The sequence below is a fragment of the Oncorhynchus gorbuscha genome, unplaced genomic scaffold, assembly GCF_021184085.1.
Source record: "Oncorhynchus gorbuscha isolate QuinsamMale2020 ecotype Even-year unplaced genomic scaffold, OgorEven_v1.0 Un_scaffold_1494, whole genome shotgun sequence".
In the NCBI taxonomy this organism is placed as follows: domain Eukaryota; kingdom Metazoa; phylum Chordata; class Actinopteri; order Salmoniformes; family Salmonidae; genus Oncorhynchus; species Oncorhynchus gorbuscha.
Window position 1 is genome coordinate 62,193 of NW_025746257.1, and position 24,219 is coordinate 86,411.

Below are 24,219 nucleotides of genomic sequence, written 5' to 3' on the forward strand. Positions count from 1 at the left end.
CTACCTCTCACATGCTAAGCAAGCGCTCTACCATTTGAGCTAATCCCCCTGTGCCTCCAACAAGAAGTATGAAATCTCAATGACCGCACTGCCAAATCCCTCGTCCATAAGAAAGGATACTTTTTTAAAAGTATGCTTGCTTCAGCTGTCTAAAAGTATTTTTCATGGTAGTTCAGTAAAGGTTGAAGTAGTGACTGCAGTAAGCCCAGTGGTGGAAATAGTTGTATTGTTGGGTTAGTATCCAGAGCTACAACAACAATGTGTGCTGATTGAACCAAACTAAATAGTTGGAGGATGCAGGCATCGATCCCGCTACCTCTCACATGCTAAGCGAGCGCTCTACCATTTGAGCTAATCCCCCTGCGCCTCCAACAAGAAGTATGAAATCTCAATGACCGCACTGCCAAATCCCTCGTCCATAAGAAAGGATACTTTTTAAAAAGTATGCTTGCTTCAGCTGTCTAAAAGTATTTTTCATGGTAGTTCAGTAAAGGTTGAAGTAGTGACTGCAGTAAGCCAGTGGTGGAAATAGTTGTATTGTTGGGTTAGTATCCAGAGCAACAACAACAATGTGTGCTGATTGAACCAAACTAAATAGTTGGAGGATGCAGGAATCAATCCCACTACCTCTCGCATGCAAAGCAAGCACTCTACTATTTGAGATAATCCCCCTGCGCCTCCAATTATAAGTATGAAATCTCAATGACCGCACTGCCAAATCCCTCGTCCATAAGAAAGGATACTTTTTTTAAAGTATGCTTGCTTCAGCTGTCTAAAAGTTTTTTTCATGGTAGTTCAGTAAAGGTTGAAGTAGTGACTGCAGTAAGCCCAGTGGTGGAAATAGTTGTATTGTTGGGTTAGTATCCAGAGCTACAACAACAATGTGTGCTGATTGAACCAAACTAAATAGTTGGAGGATGCAGGCATCGATCCCACTACCTCTCACATGCTAAGCGAGCGCTCTACCATTTGAGCTAATCCCCCTGCACCTCCAACAAGAAGTATGAAATCTCAATGACCGCACTGCCAAATCCCTCGTCCATAAGAAAGGATAATTTTTTTAAAAGTATGCTTGCTTCAGCTGTCTAAAAGTATTTTTCATGGTAGTTCAGTAAAGGTTGAAGTAGTGACTGCAGTAAGCCCAGTGGTGGAAATAGTTGTATTGTTGGGTTAGTATCCAGAGCTACAACAACAATGTGTGCTGATTGAACCAAACTAAATAGTTGGAGGATGCAGGCATCGATCCCGCTACCTCTCACATGCTAAGCGAGCGCTCTACCATTTGAGCTAATCCCCTGTACCTCCAACAAGAAGTATGAAATCTCAATGACCGCACTGCCAAATCCCTCGTCCATAAGAAAGGATAATTTTTTAAAAGTATGCTTGCTTCAGCTGTCTAAAAGTATTTTTCATGGTAGTTCAGTAAAGGTTGAAGTAGTGACTGCAGTAAGCACAGTGGTGGAAATAGTTGTATTGTTGAAAGTATCCAGAGCTTAGAACAACAATGTGTGGCTGAGTCCCAAACTAAATGGCTTGGAGGATGGGCAGATTATAACAGAACGTTTGGCCACAAATGTTCATAAATGACCAGCATGGTTGAATAATAGTAAGGCAGAACAGTTGAAACTGGAGCAGCAGCATGGCCAGGTGGACTGGGGACAGCAAGGAGTCATCATGTCAGGTAGTCCTGCACATGGTCCTAGGGCTCAGGTCCTCTCGCAGAGCGAAAGAAAGAGAGATTTGAGCTAATTAGAGAACGCCAACAAGAAGTAAAATCTCAATGAAATCAAATCCCTTGTCTTTGATACAGGAAAAGTATGCCAGTGTCTAAAAGTATTTTTTCATGGTAGTTCAGTAAAGGTTGAAGTAGTGATCAAAGCCCAGTGGTGGAAATTTGTATTGTTGGGTTAGTTCCAGAGCTACAACAACAATGTGTGCTGATTGAACCAAACTAAATTTAGTTGGAGGATGCAGGCATCGATCCGGTAGCACATGCTAATAGAGCACCATTTGAGCTAACCCCCTGAAGTGACAAAAGTATGAATTCAATTTTTCTGCATCCATTTTTAAGAAAGACAGAAAGTTTGCTGATTTTTGCAATGTTACGTAGATGGAAAAAAGCTGTCCTCGAAATGGTCTTGATATGTTCAAAAAAAGAGAGATCAGGGTCCAGAGTAACGCCATTAGAGGTCCTTCACAGTTTTATTTGAGACTGACTGTACAACCATTAAGATTAATTGTCAGATTCAACAGTTGTATTGTTTTGTTTCCAGAGCTACAACAACATCTCTGTTTTTGAACCAAACTAAATAGTTGGAGGATTGCAGCCATCCATTCCTTATGTCTCACATGCTAAGCGAGGGCAATCTACCATTTGAGCTAAATCCCCCTGCTGTGTGTCATCAAGAAGTATGAAATCTCAATGACCGCACTGCCAAATCCCTCAAGTCCATAAGAAAGGATAACTTTTAAAAAGTATGCTTGCTTCAGCTGTCTAAAAGTATTTTTCATGGTAGTTCAGTAAAGGTTGAAGTAGTGACTGCAGTAAGCCCAGTGGTGGAAATAGTTGTATTGTTGGAATCCAGAGCTCAACAACAATGTATTGAACCAAACTTAGTTGGAGGATTTACCTCTCCATGCTATCTACATTTGAGCTAATCCCCTGCTATGAAATCTCAATGACCGCACTGCCAAATCCCTCGTCCATAAGAAAGGATACTTTTTTAAAGTATCCAAAGTATTTTTCATGATGTATTGTTGGAAATAGTTAGTATCCAGAGCTAATGTAGAAATAGTTGGAGGATGCAGGCATCGATCCCGGTGATCGATGGTATCAAAAGCAGCACTAAGGTCTAGGAGCACGAGGACAGATGCAGAGCTTCAGTCCGATGCCATTAAAATGTCTTTTACCACCTTCACAAGTGCCATCTCAGTGCTATGATGGGGTAAAACCAGACTGAAATAGTTGTATTGTTGTTTGTCTTCAGAGCTACAACAACAATGTGTGCTGATTGAACCAAACTAAATAGTTGAAGGAATGGAAGATTCGATCCCGATAGTTTTCATATTTTCTAAGGTCTAATTTGAGCTAATCCCCCTGCAAGAGTCCAACAAGAAGTATGAAATCTTTTAGTGACCGCACTGCCAAATCCAGTCCATAAGAAAGGATACTTTTTTCAAAAGTATGCTTGCTTCAGCTGTCTAAAAGTATTTTTCAGGAAGTTCAGTAAAGGTTGAAGTTGACTGCAGTAAGCAGGTAGTTTAGTTGGAATAGGGTCAACAACAATGTATTGACAAACTAAATGAAGGTTTAGAGGCCATGATTATTTTCATCATTGTGTCAAGAGATATAGTACTAAAACACTTGAGCGTCTCTCTTGATCCTAGGTCCTGGCAGAGTTGTGCAGACTCAGGACAACTGAGGTTTGGAGGAATAAACAGGTTTAAAGAGGAGTCCGTAATTTGCTTTCTAATAATCATAATCTTTTCCTCAAAGAAGTTCATGAAATCTCAATGACTGCAAAGTGCCAAATCCCTCGTCCATAAGAAAGGATACTTTTTAAAAAGTATGCTTGCTTCAGCTGTCTAAAAGTAATTTTCATGGTAGTTCAGTAAAGGTTGAAGTAGTGACTGCAATTAAGCCCAGTGGTGGAAATAGTTGTATTGTTGGGTTAGTATCCAGAGCTACAACAACAATGTGTGCTGATTGAACCAAACTAAATAGTTGGAGGATGCGGCATCGATCCCGCTACCTCTCACATGCTAAGTCGGCGCTCTAATTTGAGCTAATCCCCCTGTTTGGAAGTATGAAATCTCAATGACCGCACTGCCAAATCCCTTCCATAAGAAAGGATTTTCTGGAAGCTTGCTTCAGAGCTCGGGTATTTTCTGTGTACCAGTAAAGGAGCTAGTTTCTTATGAGACATTTTTTTAGTTTTTAGGGGTGCAACTGCATCTAGGGTATTGCACAAGGTTAAATTGAGATCCTCAGTTAGGTGGTTAACGGATTTTTGTCCTCTGGCGTCCTTGGGTAGGCAGAGGGAGTCTGGAAGGGCATCAAGGAATCTTTGTGTTGTCTGTGAATTTTCATAGTTCAGTAAAGGTTTTGATGTTCCTGGTGGAAATAGTTGTATTGTTGGGTTAGTAGAGCTACAACAACAATGTGTGCAATTGAAACAAATAAATAGTTGGAGGATCTGATCGATCCAGGATTATGCTAGGAAAAACCATTAAGCTAATCCCCAACATTTAAATCTCAATGACCGACAAAACTAGGTCCAGCGGATACTTTTAAAGTATGTGGGTCCAAAGACATGGTAGTTCAAAACCCACTGAAGTCGATGATGGCAGTAAGCCTTTGGTGGAAATAGGTCTGTGGACTTTTCCATGTGAATATTAAAGTCACCAAAGATTAGAATATTATCTGCAATGACTACATGCTAGGTCTACGATAGGAATTCAGGGAACTCAGTGAGAAACGCTGTATATGGCCCAGGAGGCCTGTAAACAGTAGCTATAAAAAGTGATTGAGTAGGCTGCATGATTTTCAATCCCTCGTCCATAAGAAAGGATACTTTTTTAAAAGTATGCTTGCTTCAGCTGACTAGAAGCTCAAAAAATAGTTGTATTGTTGGGTTAATCCAGAGCTACAACAACAATGTGTGCTGATTTTTTTTTGGAGGATGTAAATTGAAATTTGCTATCGTAAATTTGAGCTAACCCCCCTGTTGCTTGCAACAAGAATATGAAATCTCAATGACCGCACTGCCAAATCCTCATTTAACATAGAAAGGATCAGGCTTTTTAAAAGTATGCTTGCTTCAGCTGTCTAAAGATTTTTCATGGTAGTTCAGTAAAGGTTGAAGTAGTGACTGCAGTAAGCCCTAGTGGTGGAAATAGTTGTTTGTTGGGTTAGTATCCAGAGCTACAACAACAATGTTTGTTTTGAACCAAACCTTGGAGGATCGAGGCACAGATCCGGTCTCAATGGTGATAGCTGAGCTGACTACACTTGAGCTAATCCCCTGGCAGACTCCACTATGCTGGCAGGCTGGCTAATAGCCTGCTGCCTGGCCCACCCTATTTCATTGTGGAGCTAGAGGAGTTAGAGCCCTGTCTATGTTGGTAGATAAGATGAGAGCACCCCTCCAGCTAGGATGGAGTAGTGACTCCTAAGCAGTGGTCAAATAGCTTGGTCCTGTTTGTGGGTTAGTCCAGAAACAACAATGGGCTGATCTAACCAAATTCTAAATTTGGAGGATGCAGAAAACAGTTTTCAACCAGCGACATGCTAGTTGTGAGACTCTGCTGGTGAGCTCATCACTCCCCCTAACTGGGTTAGGGGGCCAGAGACAAATCTCAATGACCGCACAATCTTTCCTGATATGAACCAGAACTATTTTGCGAGGTGATGCTGACTGTTTCATCCTAACAGTATTTTTCATGGTAGTTCAGTAAATAACAATATGACTGCAGTAACTCTCCACTGCCAGTTTTAGCTTTAGCCAGCACCATCTTCAGATTAACAACAATGTGTGTAGCCCTTCCCCCGGGTAAACAGTGTCTGATCGCTGGATGATTCGCTTAATGTCTACATACTGCACCTCTACCATTTGAGCTAATCCCCCTGCACCTCCAACAAGAAGTATGAAATCTCAATGACCGCACTGCCAAATCCCTCGTCCATAAGAAAGGATACTTTTTTAAAAGTATGCTTGCTTCAGCTGTCTAAAAGTATTTTTCATGGTAGTTCAGTAAAGGTTGAAGTAGTGACTGCAGTAAGCCCAGTGGTGGAAATAGTTGTATTGTTGGGTTAGTATCCAGAGCTACAACAACAATGTGTGCTGATTGAACCAAACTAAATAGTTGGAGGATGCAGGCATCGATCCCGCTACCTCTCACATGCTAAGCGAGCACTCTACCATTTGAGCTAATCCCCCTGTTCCTTCAACAAGAAGTATGAAATCTCAATGACCGCACTGCCAAATCCCTCGTCCATAAGAAAGGATACTTTTTTAAAAGTATGCTTGCTTCAGCTGTCTAAAAGTATTTTTCATGGTAGTTCAGTAAAGGTTGAAGTAGTGACTGCAGTAAGCCCAGTGGTGGAAATAGTTGTATTGTTGGGTTAGTATCCAGAGCTACAACAACAATGTGTGCTGATTGAACCAAACTAAATAGTTGGAGGATGCAGGCATCGATCCCGCTACCTCTCACATGCTAAGCGAGCGCTCTACCATTTGAGCTAATCCCCCTGTGCCTCCAATCAGAAGTATGAAATCTCAATGACCGCACTGCCAAATCCCTCGTCCATAAGAAAGGATACTTTTTAAAAAGTATGCTTGCTTCAGCTGTCTAAAAGTATTTTTCATGGTAGTTCAGTAAAGGTTGAAGTAGTGACTGCAGTAAGCCCAGTGGTGGAAATAGTTGTATTGTTGGGTTAGTATCCAGAGCTACAACAACAATGTGTGCTGATTGAACCAAACTAAATAGTTGGAGGATGCGGGCATCGATCCCGCTACCTCTCACATGCTAAGCGAGCGCTCTACCATTTGAGCTAATCCCCCTGCAGCTCCAACAAAAGTATGAAATCTCAATGACCGCACTGCCAAATCCCTCGTCCATTAGAAAGGATACTTTTTAAAAAGTATGCTTGCTTCAGCTGTCTAAAAGTATTTTTCATGGTAGTTCAGTAAAGGTTGAAGTAGTGACTGCAGTAAGCCCAGTGGTGGAAATAGTTGTATTGTTGGGTTAGTATCCAGAGCTACAACAACAATGTGTGCTGATTGAACCAAACTAAATAGTTGGAGGATGCAGGCATCGATCCCGCTACCTCACATGCTAAGCAGCGCTCTACCATTTGAGCTAATCCCCCTGTTCCTTCAACAAGAAGTATGAAATCTCAATGACCGCATTTGAGCAGGCATAATCCTAAGCGAGTGCTCTGCCATTTGAGCTAATCCCCCAACAAGAAGTATGAAATCTCAATGACCGCACTGCCAAATCCCTCGTCCATTAGAAAGGATACTTTTTTTTAAAGTATGCTTGCTTCAGCTGTCTAAAAGTATTTTTCATGGTAGTTCAGTAAAGGTTGAAGTAGTGACTGCAGTAAGCCCAGTGGTGGAAATAGTTGTATTGTTGGGTTAGTATCCAGAGCTACAACAACAATGTGTGCTGATTGAACCAAACTAAATAGTTGGAGGATGCAGGCATCGATCCCGCTACCTCTCACATGCTAAGCGAGCGCTCTACCATTTGAGCTAATCCCCCTGTGCGCCTCCAACAAGAAGTATGAAATCTCAATGACCGCACTGCCAAATCCCTCGTCCATAAGAAAGGATACTTTTTAAAAAGTATGCTTGCTTCAGCTGTCTAAAAGTATTTTTCATGGTAGTTCAGTAAAGGTTGAAGTAGTGACTGCAGTAAGCCCAGTGGTGGAAATAGTTGTATTGTTGGGTTAGTATCCAGAGCTACAACAACAATGTGTGCTGATTGAACCAAACTAAATAGTTGGAGGATGCAGGCATCGATCCCGCTACCTTCACATGCTAAGCGAGCGCTCTACCATTTGAGCTAATCCCCTGCAGCCTCCAACAAGAAGTATGAAATCTCAATGACCGCACTGCCAAATCCCTCGTCCATTAGAAAGGATACTTTTTTAAAAGTATGCTTGCTTCAGCTGTCTAAAAGTTTTTTTCATGGTAGTTCAGTAAAGGTTGAAGTAGTGACTGCAGTAAGCCCAGTGGTGGAAATAGTTGTATTGTTGGGTTAGTATCCAGAGCTACAACAACAATGTGTGCTGATTGAACCAAACTAAATAGTTGGAGGATGCGGGCATCGATCCCGCTACCTCTCACATGCTAAGCGAGCACTCTACCATTTGAGCTAATCCCCCTGCGCCTCCAACAAGAAGTATGAAATCTCAATGACTGCACTGCCAAATCCCTCGTCCATAAGAAAGGATACTTTTTTAAAAGTATGCTTGCTTCAGCTGTCTAAAAGTATTTTTCATGGTAGTTCAGTAAAGGTTGAAGTAGTGACTGCAGTAAGCCCAGTGGTGGAAATAGTTGTATTGTTGGGTTAGTATCCAGAGCTACAACAACAATGTGTGCTGATTGAACCAAACTAAATAGTTGGAGGATGCGGGCATCGATACCGCTACCTCTCACATGCTAAGCGAGCTCTCTACCATTTGAGCTAATCCCCCTGCGCTTCCAACAAGAATTATGAAATCTCAATGACCGCACTGCCAAATCCCTCGTCCATAAGAAAGGATACTTTTTTAAAAGTATGCTTGCTTCAGCTGTCTAAAAGTATTTTTCATGGTAGTTCAGTAAAGGTTGAAGTAGTGACTGCAGTAAGCCCAGTGGTGGAAATAGTTGTATTGTTGGGTTAGTATCCAGAGCTACAACAACAATGTGTGCTGATTGAACCAAACTAAATAGTTGGAGGATGCGGGCATCGATCCCGCTACCTCTCACATGCTAAGCGAGCACTCTACCATTTGAGCTAATCCCCCTGCGCCTCCAACAAGAAGTATGAAATCTCAATGACTGCACTGCCAAATCCCTCGTCCATAAGAAAGGATACTTTTTTTAAAGTATGCTTGCTTCAGCTGTCTAAAAGTATTTTTCATGGTAGTTCAGTAAAGGTTGAAGTAGTGACTGCAGTAAGCATAGTGGTGGAAATAGTTGTATTGTTGGGTTAGTATCCAGAGCTACAACAACAATGTGTGCTGATTGAACCAAACTAAATAGTTGGAGGATGCAGGCATCAATCCCGCTCCTCTCACATGCTAAGCGAGCGCTCTACCATTTGAGCTAATCCCCTGTTCCTTCAACGAGAAGTATGAAATCTCAATGACCGCACTGCCAAATCCCTCGTCCATTAGAAAGGATACTTTTTTAAAAGTATGCTTGCTTCAGCTGTCTAAAAGTATTTTTCATGGTAGTTCAGTAAAGGTTGAAGTAGTGACTGCAGTAAGCCCAGTGGTGGAAATAGTTGTATTGTTGGGTTAGTATCCAGAGCTACAACAACAATGTGTGCTGATTGAACCAAATTAAATAGTTGGAGGATGCGGGCATCGATCCCGCTACCTCTCACATGCTAAGCGAGCACTCTACCATTTGAGCTAATCCCCCTGCACCTCCAACAAGAAGTATGAAATCTCAATGACTGCACTGCCAAATCCCTCGTCCACAAGAAAGGATACTTTTTTAAAAGTATGCTTGCTTCAGCTGTCTAAAAGTATTTTTCATGGTAGTTCAGTAAAGGTTGAAGTAGTGACTGCAGTAAGCCCAGTGGTGGAAATAGTTGTATTGTTGGGTTAGTATCCAGAGCTACAACAACAATGTGTGCTGATTGAACCAAACTAAATAGTTGGAGGATGCAGGCATCGATAACGCTACCTCTCACATGCAAAGCGAGCTCTCTACCATTTGAGCTAATCCCCCTGCGCTTCCAACAAGAAGTATGAAATCTCAATGACCGCACTGCCAAATCCCTCGTCCATAAGAAAGGATAATTTTTTAAAAGTATGCTTGCTTCAGCTGTCTAAAAGTATTTTTCATGGTACTTCAGTAAAGGTTGAAGTAGTGACTGCAGTAAGCATAGTGGTGGAAATAGTTGTATTGTTGGGTTAGTATCCAGAGCTACAACAACAATGTGTGCTTATTGAACCAAACGAAATAGTTGGAGGATGCAGGCATCAATCCCGCTCCCTCTCACATGCTAAGCGAGCGCTCTACCATTTGAGCTAATCCCCCTGTTCCTTAAACGAGAAGTAGGAAATCTCAATGACCGCACTGCCAAATCCTTCGTCCATTAGAAAGGACACTTTTTTAAAAGTATGCTTGCTTCAGCTGTCTAAAAGTTTTTTTCATGGTAGTTCAGTAAAGGTTGAAGTACTGACTGCAGTAAGCCCAGTGGTGGAAATAGTTGTATTGTTGGGTTAGTATCCAGAGCTACAACAACGTGTGCTGATTGAACCAAACTAAATAGTTTGAGGATGCAGGCATCGATCCCGCTACCTCTCACATGCTAAGCGAGCGCTCTACCATTTGAGCTAATCCCCCTGTTCCTTCAACAAAAGAAGTATGAAATCTCAATGACCGCACTGCCAAATCCCTCGTCCATTAGAAAGGATACTTTTTAAAAAGTATGCTTGCTTCAGCTGTCTAAAAGTATTTTTCATGGTAGTTCAGTAAAGGTTGAAGTAGTGACTGCAGTAAGCCCAGTGGTGGAAATAGTTGTATTGTTGGGTTAGTATCCAGAGCTACAACAACAATGTGTGCTGATTGAACCAAACTAAATAGTTGGAGGATGCGGGCATCGATCCCGCTACCTCTCACATGCTAAGCGAGCGCTCTACCATTTGAGCTAATCCCCTGTTCCTTCAAAAGAAGTATGAAATCTCAATGACCGCACTGCCAAATCCCTCGTCCATTAGAAAGGATACTTTTTAAAAAGTATGCTTGCTTCAGCTGTCTAAAAGTATTTTTCATGGTAGTTCAGTAAAGGTTGAAGTAGTGACTGCAGTAAGCCCAGTGGTGGAAATAGTTGTATTGTTGGGTTAGTATCCAGAGCTACAACAACAATGTGTGCTGATTGAACCAAACTAAATAGTTGGAGGATGCAGGCATCGATCCCGCTACCTCTCACATGCTAAGCGAGCGCTCTACCATTTGAGCTAATCCCCCTGCGCCTCCAACAAGAAGTATGAAATCTCAATGACCGCACTGCCAAATCCCTCGTCCATAAGAAAGGATACTTTTTTAAAGTATGCTTGCTTCAGCTGTCTAAAAGTATTTTTCATGGTAGTTCAGTAAAGGTTGAAGTAGTGACTGCAGTAAGCCCAGTGGTGGAAATAGTTGTATTGTTGGGTTAGTATCCAGAGCTACAACAACAATGTGTGCTGATTGAACCAAACTAAATAGTTGGAGGATGCAGGCATCGATCCCGCTACCTCTCACATGCTAAGCGAGCGCTCTACCATTTGAGCTAATCCCCTGCGCCTCCAACAAGAAGTATGAAATCTCAATGACCGCACTGCCAAATCCCTCGTCCATAAGAAAGGATAATTTTTAAAAAGTATGCTTGCTTCAGCTGTCTAAAAGTATTTTTCATGGTAGTTCAGTAAAGGTTGAAGTAGTGACTGCAGTAAGCCCAGTGGTGGAAATAGTTGTATTGTTGGGTTAGTATCCAGAGCTACAACAACAATGTGTGCTGATTGAACCAAACTAAATAGTTGGAGGATGCAGGCATCAATCCCGCTCCCTCTCACATGCTAAGCGAGCGCTCTACCATTTGAGCTAATCCCCCTGTTCCTTCAACAAGAAGTATGAAATCTCAATGACCGCACTGCCAAATCCCTCGTCCATTAGAAAGGATACTTTTTTAAAAGTATGCTTGCTTCAGCTGTCTAAAAGTATTTTTCATGGTAGTTCAGTAAAGGTTGAAGTAGTGACTGCAGTAAGCCCAGTGGTGGAAATAGTTGTATTGTTGGGTTAGTATCCAGAGCTACAACAACAATGTGTGCTGATTGAACCAAACTAAATAGTTGGAGGATGCAGGCATCGATCCCGCTACCTCTCACATGCTAAGCGAGCGCTCTACCATTTGAGCTAATCCCCCTGTTCCTCCAACAAGAAGTATGAAATCTCAATGACCGCACTGCCAAATCCCTCGTCCATAAGAAAGGATACTTTTTAAAAAGTATGCTTGCTTCAGCTGTCTAAAAGTATTTTTCATGGTAGTTCAGTAAAGGTTGAAGTAGTGACTGCAGTAAGCCCAGTGGTGGAAATAGTTGTATTGTTGGGTTAGTATCCAGAGCTACAACAACAATGTGTGCTGATTGAACCAAACTAAATAGTTGGAGGATGCAGGCATCGATCCCGCTACCTCTCACATGCTAAGCGAGCGCTCTACCATTTGAGCTAATCCCCCTGTTCCTTCAACAAGAAGTATGAAATCTCAATGACCGCACTGCCAAATCCCTCGTCCATTAGAAAGGATACTTTTTTAAAAGTATGCTTGCTTCAGCTGTCTAAAAGTTTTTTTCATGGTAGTTCAGTAAAGGTTGAAGTAGTGACTGCAGTAAGCCCAGTGGTGGAAATAGTTGTATTGTTGGGTTAGTATCCAGAGCTACAACAACAATGTGTGCTGATTGAACCAAACTAAATAGTTGGAGGATGCAGGCATCGATCCCGCTACCTCTCACATGCTAAGCGAGCGCTCTACCATTTGAGCTAATCCCCCTGTTCCTTCAACAAAAGAAGTATGAAATCTCAATGACCGCACTGCCAAATCCCTCGTCCATTAGAAAGGATACTTTTTAAAAAGTATGCTTGCTTCAGCTGTCTAAAAGTATTTTTCATGGTAGTTCAGTAAAGGTTGAAGTAGTGACTGCAGTAAGCCCAGTGGTGGAAATAGTTGTATTGTTGGGTTAGTATCCAGAGCTACAACAACAATGTGTGCTGATTGAACCAAACTAAATAGTTGGAGGATGCAGGCATCGATTCCGCTACCTCTCACATGCTAAGCGAGCGCTCTACCATTTGAGCTAACCCCCCTGTTCCTTCAAAGAGAAGTATGAAATCTCAATGACCGCACTGCCAAATCCCTCGTCCATTAGAAAGGATACTTTTTAAAAAGTATGCTTGCTTCAGCTGTCTAAAAGTATTTTTCATGGTAGTTCAGTAAAGGTTGAAGTAGTGACTGCAGTAAGCCCAGTGGTGGAAATAGTTGTATTGTTGGGTTAGTATCCAGAGCTACAACAACAATGTGTGCTGATTGAACCAAACTAAATAGTTGGAGGATGCGGGCATCGATCCCGCTACCTCTCACATGCTAAGCGAGCGCTCTACCATTTGAGCTAATCCCCCTGCACCTCCAACAAGAAGTATGAAATCTCAATGACCGCACTGCCAAATCCCTCGTCCATAAGAAAGGATAATTTTTAAAAAGTATGCTTGCTTCAGCTGTCTAAAAGTATTTTTCATGGTAGTTCAGTAAAGGTTGAAGTAGTGACTGCAGTAAGCCCAGTGGTGGAAATAGTTGTATTGTTGGGTTAGTATCCAGAGCTACAACAACAATGTGTGCTGATTGAACCAAACTAAATAGTTGGAGGATGCAGGCATCAATCCCGCTCCCTCTCACATGCTAAGCGAGCGCTCTACCATTTGAGCTAATCCCCCTGTTCCTTCAACGAGAAGTATGAAATCTCAATGACCGCACTGCCAAATCCCTCGTCCATTAGAAAGGATACTTTTTTAAAAGTATGCTTGCTTCAGCTGTCTAAAAGTATTTTTCATGGTAGTTCAGTAAAGGTTGAAGTAGTGACTGCAGTAAGCCCAGTGGTGGAAATAGTTGTATTGTTGGGTTAGTATCCAGAGCTACAACAACAATGTGTGCTGATTGAACCAAACTAAATAGTTGGAGGATGCGGGCATCGATCCCGCTACCTCTCACATGCTAAGCGAGCGCTCTACCATTTGAGCTAATCCCCCTGCGCCTCCAACAAGAAGTATGAAATCTCAATGACCGCACTGCCAAATCCCTCGTCCATAAGAAAGGATAATTTTTAAAAAGTATGCTTGCTTCAGCTGTCTAAAAGTATTTTTCATGGTAGTTCAGTAAAGGTTGAAGTAGTGACTGCAGTAAGCCCAGTGGTGGAAATAGTTGTATTGTTGGGTTAGTATCCAGAGCTACAACAACAATGTGTGCTGATTGAACCAAACTAAATAGTTGGAGGATGCGGGCATCGATCCCGCTACCTCTCACATGCTAAGCGAGCGCTCTACCATTTGAGCTAATCCCCCTGTTCCTTCCAACAAGAAGTATGAAATCTCAATGACCGCACTGCCAAATCCCTCGTCCATAAGAAAGGATACTTTTTTAAAAAGTATGCTTGCTTCAGCTGTCTAAAAGTATTTTTCATGGTAGTTCAGTAAAGGTTGAAGTAGTGACTGCAGTAAGCCCAGTGGTGGAAATAGTTGTATTGTTGGGTTAGTATCCAGAGCTACAACAACAATGTGTGCTGATTGAACCAAACTAAATAGTTGGAGAGTGCAGGCATCGATCCCGCTACCTCTCACATGCTAAGCGAGCGCTCTACCATTTGAGCTAATCCCCCTGCGCCTCAACAAGAAGTATGAAATCTCAATGACCGCACTGCCAAATCCCTCGTCCATAAGAAAGGATACTTTTTAAAAAGTATGCTTGCTTCAGCTGTCTAAAAGTATTTTTCATGGTAGTTCAGTAAAGGTTGAAGTAGTGACTGCAGTAAGCCCAGTGGTGGAAATAGTTGTATTGTTGGGTTAGTATCCAGAGCTACAACAACAATGTGTGCTGATTGAACCAAACTAAATAGTTGGAGGATGCAGGCATCGATCCCGCTACCTCTCACATGCTAAGCGAGCGCTTTACCATTTGAGCTAATCCCCCTGCGCCTCCAACAAGAAGTATGAAATCTCAATGACCGCACTGCCAAATCCCTCGTCCATTAGAAAGGATACTTTTTAAAAAATATGCTTGCTTCAGCTGTCTAAAAGTATTTTTCATGGTAGTTCAGTAAAGGTTGAAGTAGTGACTGCAGTAAGCCCAGTGGTGGAAATAGTTGTATTGTTGGGTTAGTATCCAGAGCTATAAAAACAATGTGTGCTGATTGACCCAAACTAAATAATTGGAGAATGCAGGCATCGATCCCGCTACCTCTCACATGCTAAGCGAGCGCTCTACCATTTGAGCTAATCCCCCTGCGCCTCCAACAAGAAGTATGAAATCTCAATGACCGCACTGCCAAATCCCTCGTCCATAAGAAAGGATACTTTTTTAAAAAGTATGCTTGCTTCAGCTGTCTAAAAGTATTTTTCATGGTAGTTCAGTAAAGGTTGAAGTAGTGACTGCAGTAAGCCCAGTGGTGGAAATAGTTGTATTGTTGGGTTAGTATCCAGAGCTACAACAACAATGTGTGCTGATTGAACCAAACTAAATAGTTGGAGGATGCAGGCATCGATCCCACCTACCTCTCACATGCTAAGCAAGCGCTCTACCATTTGAGCTAATCGCTCCTTCAACAAAAGAAGTATGAAATCTCAATGACCGCACTGCCAAATCCCTCGTCCATAAGAAAGGATACTTTTTAAAAAATATGCTTGCTTCAGCTGTCTAAAAGTATTTTTCATGGTAGTTCAGTAAAGGTTGAAGTAGTGACTGCAGTAAGCCCAGTGGTGGAAATAGTTGTATTGTTGGGTTAGTATCCAGAGCTACAACAACCATGTGTGCTGATTGAACCAAACTAAATAGTTGGAGAATGCAGGAATCAATCCCGCTACCTCTCACATGCTAAGCGAGCGCTCTACCATTTGAGATAATCCCCCTGCGCCTCCAACAAGAAGTATGAAATCTCAATGACCGCACTGCCAAATCCCTCGTCCATAAGAAAGGATAATTTTTAAAAAGTATGCTTGCTTCAGCTGTCTAAAATTATTTTTCATGGTAGTTCAGTAAAGGTTGAAGTAGTGACTGCAGTAAGCCCAGTGGTGGAAATAGTTGTATTGTTGGGTTAGTATCCAGAGCTACAACAACAATGTGTGCTGATTGAACCAAACTAAATAGTTGGAGGATGCAGGCATCGATCCCGCTACCTCTCACATGCTAAGCGAGCGCTCTACCATTTGAGCTAATCCCCCTGCGCTTCCAACAAGAAGTATGAAATCTCAATGACTGCACTGCCAAATCCCTCGTCCACAAGAAAGGATACTTTTTTTAAAGTATGCTTGCTTCAGCTGTCTAAAAGTATTTTTCATGGTAGTTCAGTAAAGGTTGAAGTAGTGACTGCAGTAAGCCCAGTGGTGGAAATAGTTGTATTGTTGGGTTAGTATCCAGAGCTACAACAACAATGTGTGCTGATTGAACCAAACTAAATAGTTGGAGGATGCAGGCATCGATCCCGCTACCTCTCACATGCTAAGCGAGCGCTCTACCATTTGAGCTAATCCCCCTGCGCCTCCAACAAGAAGTATGAAATCTCAATGACCGCACTGCCAAATCCCTCGTCCATAAGAAGGATAATTTTTAAAAAGTATGCTTGCTTCAGCTGTCTAAAATTATTTTTCATGGTAGTTCAGTAAAGGTTGAAGTAGTGACTGCAGTAAGCCCAGTGGTGGAAATAGTTGTATTGTTGGGTTAGTATCCAGAGCTACAACAACAATGTGTGCTGATTGAACCAAACTAAATAGTTGGAGGATGCAGGCATCGATCCCGCTACCTCTCACATGCTAAGCGAGCGCTTTACCATTTGAGCTAATCCCCCTGCGCCTCCAACAAGAAGTATGAAATCTCAATGACCGCACTGCCAAATCCCTCGTCCATAAGAAAGGATAATTTTTTAAAAGTATGCTTGCTTCAGCTGTCTAAAAGTATTTTTCATGGTAGTTCAGTAAAGGTTGAAGTAGTGACTGCAGTAAGCCCAGTGGTGGAAATAGTTGTATTGTTGGGTTAGTATCCAGAGCTACAACAACAATGTGTGCTGATTGAACCAAACTAAATAGTTGGAGGATGCGGGCATCGATCCCACTACCTCTCACATGCTAAGCAAGCGCTCTACCATTTGAGCTAATCCCCCTGCGCCTCCAACAAGAAGTATGAAATCTCAATGACCGCACTGCCAAATCCCTCGTCCATAAGAAAGGATAATTTTTTAAAAGTATGCTTGCTTCAGCTGTCTAAAAGTATTTTTCATGGTAGTTCAGTAAAGGTTGAAGTAGTGACTGCAGTAAGCCCAGTGGTGGAAATAGTTGTATTGTTGGGTTAGTATCCAGAGCTACAACAACAATGTGTGCTGATTGAACCAAACTAAATAGTTGGAGGATGCAGGCATCAATCCCGCTACCTCTCACATGCTAAGCGAGCGCTCTACCATTTGAGCTAATCCCCCTGTTCCTTCCAACAAGAAGTATGAAATCTCAATGACCGCACTGCCAAATCCCTCGTCCATAAGAAAGGATAATTTTTTTAAAAGTATGCTTGCTTCAGCTGTCTAAAAGTATTTTTCATGGTAGTTCAGTAAAGGTTGAAGTAGTGACTGCAGTAAGCCCAGTGGTGGAAATAGTTGTATTGTTGGGTTAGTATCCAGAGCTACAACAACAATGTGTGCTGATTGAACCAAACTAAATAGTTGGAGGATGCAGGCATCGATCCCGCTACCTCTCACATGCTAAGCGAGCGCTCTACCATTTGAGCTAATCCCCTGCGCCTCCAACAAGAAGTATGAAATCTCAATGACCGCACTGCCAAATCCCTCGTCCATAAGAAAGGATAATTTTTAAAAAGTATGCTTGCTTCAGCTGTCTAAAAGTATTTTTCATGGTAGTTCAGTAAAGGTTGAAGTAGTGACTGCAGTAAGCCCAGTGGTGGAAATAGTTGTATTGTTGGGTTAGTATCCAGAGCTACAACAACAATGTGCTGATTGAACCAAACTAAATAGTTGGAGGATGCAGGCATCGATCCCGCTACCTCTCACATGCTAAGCGAGCGCTCTACCATTTGAGCTAATCCCCCTGCGCCTCAACAAGAAGTATGAAATCTCAATGACCGCACTGCCAAATCCCTCGTCCATAAGAAAGGATAATTTTTTAAAAGTATGCTTGCTTCAGCTGTCTAAAAGTATTTTTCATGGTAGTTCAGTAAAGGTTGAAGTAGTGACTGCAGTAAGCCCAGTGGTGGAAATAGTTGTATTGTTGGGTTAGTATCCAGAGCTACAACAACAATGTGTGCTGATTGAACCAAACTAAATAGTTGGAGGATGCAGGCATCAATCCCGCTACCTCTCACATGCTAAGCGAGCGCTCTACCATTTGAGCTAATCCCCCTGTTCCTCCAACAAGAAGTATGAAATCTCAATGACCGCACTGCCAAATCCCTCGTCCATAAGAAAGGATACTTTTTAAAAAGTATGCTTGCTTCAGCTGTCTAAAAGTATTTTTCATGGTAGTTCAGTAAAGGTTGAAGTAGTGACTGCAGTAAGCCCAGTGGTGGAAATAGTTGTATTGTTGGGTTAGTATCCAGAGCTACAACAACAATGTGTGCTGATTGAACCAAACTAAATAGTTGGAGGATGCGGGCATCGATCCCGCTACCTCTCACATGCTAAGCGAGCGCTCTACCATTTGAGCTAATCCCCTGCGCCTCCAACAAGAAGTATGAAATCTCAATGACCGCACTGCCAAATCCCTCGTCCATAAGAAAGGATAATTTTTTAAAAAGTATGCTTGCTTCAGCTGTCTAAAAGTATTTTTCATGGTAGTTCAGTAAAGGTTGAAGTAGTGACTGCAGTAAGCCCAGTGGTGGAAATAGTTGTATTGTTGGGTTAGTATCCAGAGCTACAACAACAATGTGTGCTGATTGAACCAAACTAAATAGTTGGAGGATGCAGGCATCGATCCCACTACCTCTCACATGCTAAGCGAGCGCTCTACCATTTGAGCTAATCCCCCTGCGCCTCCAACAAGAAGTATGAAATCTCAATGACCGCACTGCCAAATCCCTCGTCCATAAGAAAGGATAATTTTTAAAAGTATGCTTGCTTCAGCTGTCTAAAAGTATTTTTCATGGTAGTTCAGTAAAGGTTGAAGTAGTGACTGCAGTAAGCCCAGTGGTGGAAATAGTTGTATTGTTGGGTTAGTATCCAGAGCTACAACAACAATGTGTGCTGATTGAACCAAACTAAATAGTTGGAGGATGCAGGCATCGATCCCACTACCTCTCACATGCTAAGCAAGCGCTCTACCATTTGAGCTAATCCCCCTGTTCCTCCAACAAGAAGTATGAAATCTCAATGACCGCACTGCCAAATCCCTCGTCCATAAGAAAGGATACTTTTTAAAAAAGTATGCTTGCTTCAGCTGTCTAAAAGTATTTTTCATGGTAGTTCAGTAAAGGTTGAAGTAGTGACTGCAGTAAGCCCAGTGGTGGAAATAGTTGTATTGTTGGGTTAGTATCCAGAGCTACAACAACAATGTGTGCTGATTGAACCAAACTAAATAGTTGGAGGATGCGGGCATCGATCCCGCTACCTCTCACATGCTAAGCGAGCGCTCTACCATTTGAGCTAATCCCCCTGTGCCTCCAACAAGAAGTATGAAATCTCAATGACCGCACTGCCAAATCCCTCGTCCATAAGAAAGGATACTTTTTTAAAAGTATGCTTGCTTCAGCTGTCTAAAAGTATTTTTCATGGTAGTTCAGTAAAGGTTGAAGTAGTGACTGCAGTAAGCCCAGTGGTGGAAATAGTTGTATTGTTGGGTTAGTATCCAGAGCTACAACAACAATGTGTGCTGATTGAACCAAACTAAATAGTTGGAGGATGCAGGCATCGATCCCGCTACCTCTCACATGCTAAGCGAGCGCTCTACCATTTGAGCTAATCCCCTGTGCCTCCAACAAGAAGTATGAAATCTCAATGACCGCACTGCCAAATCCCTCGTCCATAAGAAAGGATACTTTTTAAAAAGTATGCTTGCTTCAGCTGTCTAAAAGTATTTTTCATGGTAGTTCAGTAAAGGTTGAAGTAGACTGCAGTAAGCCCAGTGGTGGAAATAGTTGTATTGTTGGGTTAGTATCCAGAGCTACAACAACAATGTGTGCTGATTGAACCAAACTAAATAGTTGGAGGATGCAGGCATCAATCCCGCTACCTCTCACATGCTAAGCGAGCACTCTACCATTTGAGCTAATCCCCTGTTCCTCCAACAAGAAGTATGAAATCTCAATGACCGCACTGCCAAATCCCTCGTCCATAAGAAAGGATACTTTTTTTAAAGCTTCAGCTGTCTAAAAGTATTTTTCATGGTAGTTCAGTAAAGGTTGAAGTAGTGACTGCAGTAAGCACAGTGGTGGAAATAGTTGTATTGTTGGGTTCGTATCCAGAGCTACAACAACAATGATTGAACCAAACGAAATAGTTGGAGGATGCGGGCATCGATTCTGCTACCTCTCTCATGCTAAGCGAGCGCTCTAACATTTGAGCTAATCGCCCTGTGCCTCCAACAAGAAGTATGAAATCTCAATGACCGCACAGCCAAATCCCTCGTCCATAAGAAAGGATACTTGCTTCAGCTGTCTAAAAGTATTTTTCATGGTAGTTCAGTAAAGGTTGAAGTAGTGACTGCAGTAAGCCCAGTGGTGGAAATAGTTGTATTGTTGGGTTAGTATCCAGAGCTACAACAACAATGTGTGCTGATTGAACCAAACTAAATAGTTGGAGGATGCAGGCATCAATCCCGCTACCTCTCACATGCTAAGCGAGCGCTCTACCATTTGAGCTAATCCCCCTGTTCCTTCAACAAGAAGTATGAAATCTCAATGACCGCACTGCCAAATCCCTCGTCCATTAGAAAGGATACTTTTTAAAAAGTATGCTTGCTTCAGCTGTCTAAAAGTATTTTTCATGGTAGTTCAGTAAAGGTTGAAGTAGTGACTGCAGTAAGCCCAGTGGTGGAAATAGTTGTATTGTTGGGTTAGTATCCAGAGCTACAACAACAATGTGTGCTGATTGAACCAAACTAAATAGTTGGAGGATGGGCATCGATCCCGCTACCTCTCATGCTAAGCGAGCGCTCTACCATTTGAGCTAATCCCCCTGCAGCTCCAATGAGAAGTATGAAATCTCAATGACCGCACTGCCAAATCCCTCGTCCATAAGAAAGGATACTTTTTTAAAAGTATGCTTGCTTCAGCTGTCTAAAAGTATTTTTCATGGTAGTTCAGTAAAGGTTGAAGTAGTGACTGCAGTAAGCCCAGTGGTGGAAATAGTTGTATTGTTGGGTTAGTATCCAGAGCTACAACAACAATGTGTGCTGATTGAACCAAACTAAATAGTTGGAGGATGCAGGCATCGATCCCGCTACCTCTCACATGCTAAGCGAGCACTCTACCATTTGAGCTAATCCCCCTGTGCTCTCCAACAAGAAGTATGAAATCTCAATGACCGCACTGCCAAATCCCTCGTCCATAAGAAAGGATACTTTTTTAAAGTATGCTTGCTTCAGCTGTCTAAAAGTATTTTTCATGGTAGTTCAGTAAAGGTTGAAGTAGTGACTGCAGTAAGCCCAGTGGTGGAAATAGTTGTATTGTTGGGTTAGTATCCAGAGCTACAACAACAATGTGTGCTGATTGAACCAAACTAAATAGTTGGAGGATGCAGGCATCGATCCCGCTACCTCTCACATGCTAAGCGAGCGCTCTACCATTTGAGCTAATCCCCCTGCGCCTCCAATGAGAAGTATGAAATCTCAATGACCGCACTGCCAAATCCCTCGTCCATAAGAAAGGATACTTTTTTAAAAGTATGCTTGCTTCAGCTGTCTAAAAGTATTTTTCATGGTAGTTCAGTAAAGGTTGAAGTAGTGACTGCAGTAAGCCCAGTGGTGGAAATAGTTGTATTGTTGGGTTAGTATCCAGAGCTACAACAACAATGTGTGCTGATTGAACCAAACTAAATAGTTGGAGGATGCAGGCATCGATCCCACTACCTCTCACATGCTAAGTGAGCGCTCTACCATTTGAGCTAATCCCCCTGTGTGCTTCCAACAAGAAGTATGAAATCTCAATGACCGCACTGCCAAATCCCTCGTCCATAAGAAAGGATAATTTTTTAAAAGTATGCTTGCTTCAGCTGTCTAAAAGTATTTTTCATGGTAGTTCAGTAAAGGTTGAAGTAGTGACTGCAGTAAGCCCAGTGGTGGAAATAGTTGTATTGTTGGGTTAGTATCCAGAGCTACAACAACAATGTGTGCTGATTGAACCAAACTAAATATTTGGAGGATGCAGGCATCGATCCCACTACCTCTCACATGCTAAGCGAGCACTCTACCATTTGAGCTAATCCCCCTGTTCCTTCAACAAGAAGTATGAAATCTCAATGACCGCACTGCCAAATCCCTCGTCCATAAGAAAGGATACTTTTTTTAAAAAGTATGCTTGCTTCAGCTGTCTAAAAGTATTTTTCATGGTAGTTCAGTAAAGGTTGAAGTAGTGACTGCAGTAAGCCCAGTGGTGGAAATAGTTGTATTGTTGGGTTAGTATCCAGAGCTACAACAACAAGATTGAACCAAACTAAATAGTTGGAGGATGCAGGCATCGATCCTGCTACCTCTCACATGCTAAGCGAGCGCTCTACCATTTGAGCTAATCCCCCTGTGCCTCCAACAAGAAGTATGAAATCTCAATGACCGCACTGCCAAATCCCTCGTCCATAAGAAAGGATACTTGCTTCAGCTGTCTAAAAGTATTTTTCATGGTAGTTCAGTAAAGGTTGAAGTAGTGACTGCAGTAAGCCCAGTGGTGGAAATAGTTGTATTGTTGGGTTAGTATCCAGAGCTACAACAACAATGTGTGCTGATTGAACCAAACTAAATAGTTGGAGGATGCAGGCATCGATCCCACTACCTCTCACATGCTAAGCGAGCGCTCTACCATTTGAGCTAATCCCCTGCGCTCTCCAACAAGAAGTATGAAATCTCAATGACCGCACTGCCAAATCCCTCGTCCATAAGAAAGGATACTTTTTTAAAAGTATGCTTGCTTCAGCTGTCTAAAAGTATTTTTCATGGTAGTTCAGTAAAGGTTGAAGTAGTGACTGCAGTAAGCCCAGTGGTGGAAATAGTTGTATTGTTGGGTTAGTATCCAGAGCTACAACAACAATGTGTGCTGATTGAACCAAACTAAATAGTTGGAGGATGCAGGCATCGATCCCACTACCTCTCACATGCTAAGCGAGCGCTCTACCATTTGAGCTAATCCCCCTGCGCCTCCAACAAGAAGTATGAAATCTCAATGACCGCACTGCCAAATCCCTCGTCCATAAGAAAGGATACTTTTTTAAAAGTATGCTTGCTTCAGCTGTCTAAAAGTATTTTTCATGGTAGTTCAGTAAAGGTTGAAGTAGTGACTGCAGTAAGCCCAGTGGTGGAAATAGTTGTATTGTTGGGTTAGTATCCAGAGCTACAACAACAATGTGTGCTGATTGAACCAAACTAAATAGTTGGAGGATGCAGGCATCGATCCCGCTACCTCTCACATGCTAAGCGAGCACTCTACCATTTGAGCTAATCCCCCTGCGCCTCCAACAAGAAAGTATGAAATCTCAATGACCGCACTGCCAAATCCCTCGTCCATAAGAAAGGATACTTTTTAAAAAGTATGCTTGCTTCAGCTGTCTAAAAGTATTTTTCATGGTAGTTCAGTAAAGGTTGAAGTAGTGACTGCAGTAAGCCCAGTGGTGGAAATAGTTGTATTGTTGGGTTAGTATCCAGAGCTACAACAACAATGTGTGCTGATTGAACCAAACTAAATAGTTGGAGGATGCAGGCATCGATCCCGCTACCTCTCACATGCTAAGCGAGCGCTCTACCATTTGAGCTAATCCCCCTGCGCCTCCAACAAGAAGTATGAAATCTCAATGACCGCACTGCCAAATCCCTCGTCCATAAGAAAGGATACTTTTTTAAAAATATGCTTGCTTCAGCTGTCTAAAAGTATTTTTCATGGTAGTTCAGTAAAGGTTGAAGTAGTGACTGCAGTAAGCCCAGTGGTGGAAATAGTTGTATTGTTGGGTTAGTATCCAGAGCTACAACAACAATGTGTGCTGATTGAACCAAACTAAATAGTTGGAGGATGCAGGCATCGATCCCGCTACCTCTCACATGCTAAGCGAGCGCTCTACCATTTGAGCTAATCCCCCTGCGCCTCCAACAAGAAGTATGAAATCTCAATGACCGCACTGCCAAATCCCTCGTCCATAAGAAAGGATACTTTTTAAAAAGTATGCTTGCTTCAGCTGTCTAAAAGTATTTTTCATGGTAGTTCAGTAAAGGTTGAAGTAGTGACTGCAGTAAGCCCAGTGGTGGAAATAGTTGTATTGTTGGGTTAGTATCCAGAGCTACAACAACAATGTGTGCTGATTGAACCAAACTAAATAGTTGGAGGATGCAGGCATCGATCCCACTACCTCTCACATGCTAAGCAAGCACTCTACCATTTGAGCTAATCCCCCTGCACCTCCAACAAGAAGTATGAAATCTCAATGACCGCACTGCCAAATCCCTCCCCTAAGAAAGGATACTTTTTTAAAAAGCTTCAGCTTCAGCTGTCTAAAAGTATTTTTCATGGTAGTTCAGTAAAGGTTGAAGTAGTGACTGCAGTAAGCCCAGTGGTGGAAATAGT

The 24,219-nt window shown here is 42.2% G+C and overlaps 5 non-coding genes across 5 annotated transcripts; all 5 read right to left on the reverse strand.

The window, feature by feature from the left end:
* Nucleotides 1–6,490: 6,490 nt before the first annotated feature.
* On the reverse strand, nucleotides 6,491–6,563 carry trnaa-agc. Its single transcript has one exon. It is a non-coding gene; the product is annotated as a tRNA-Ala (tRNA).
* A 6,242-nt stretch (nucleotides 6,564–12,805) lies between these two features.
* On the reverse strand, nucleotides 12,806–12,878 carry trnaa-agc. The gene has a single exon. It is a non-coding gene; the product is annotated as a tRNA-Ala (tRNA).
* Nucleotides 12,879–13,429: 551 nt separating this feature from the next.
* Nucleotides 13,430–13,502, reverse strand: trnaa-agc. The gene has a single exon. It is a non-coding gene; the product is annotated as a tRNA-Ala (tRNA).
* A 239-nt stretch (nucleotides 13,503–13,741) lies between these two features.
* On the reverse strand, nucleotides 13,742–13,814 carry trnaa-agc. Its single transcript has one exon. It is a non-coding gene; the product is annotated as a tRNA-Ala (tRNA).
* Nucleotides 13,815–19,042: 5,228 nt separating this feature from the next.
* trnaa-agc lies at nucleotides 19,043–19,115 on the reverse strand. The gene has a single exon. It is a non-coding gene; the product is annotated as a tRNA-Ala (tRNA).
* Between the last annotated feature and the right edge of the window lie 5,104 nt (nucleotides 19,116–24,219).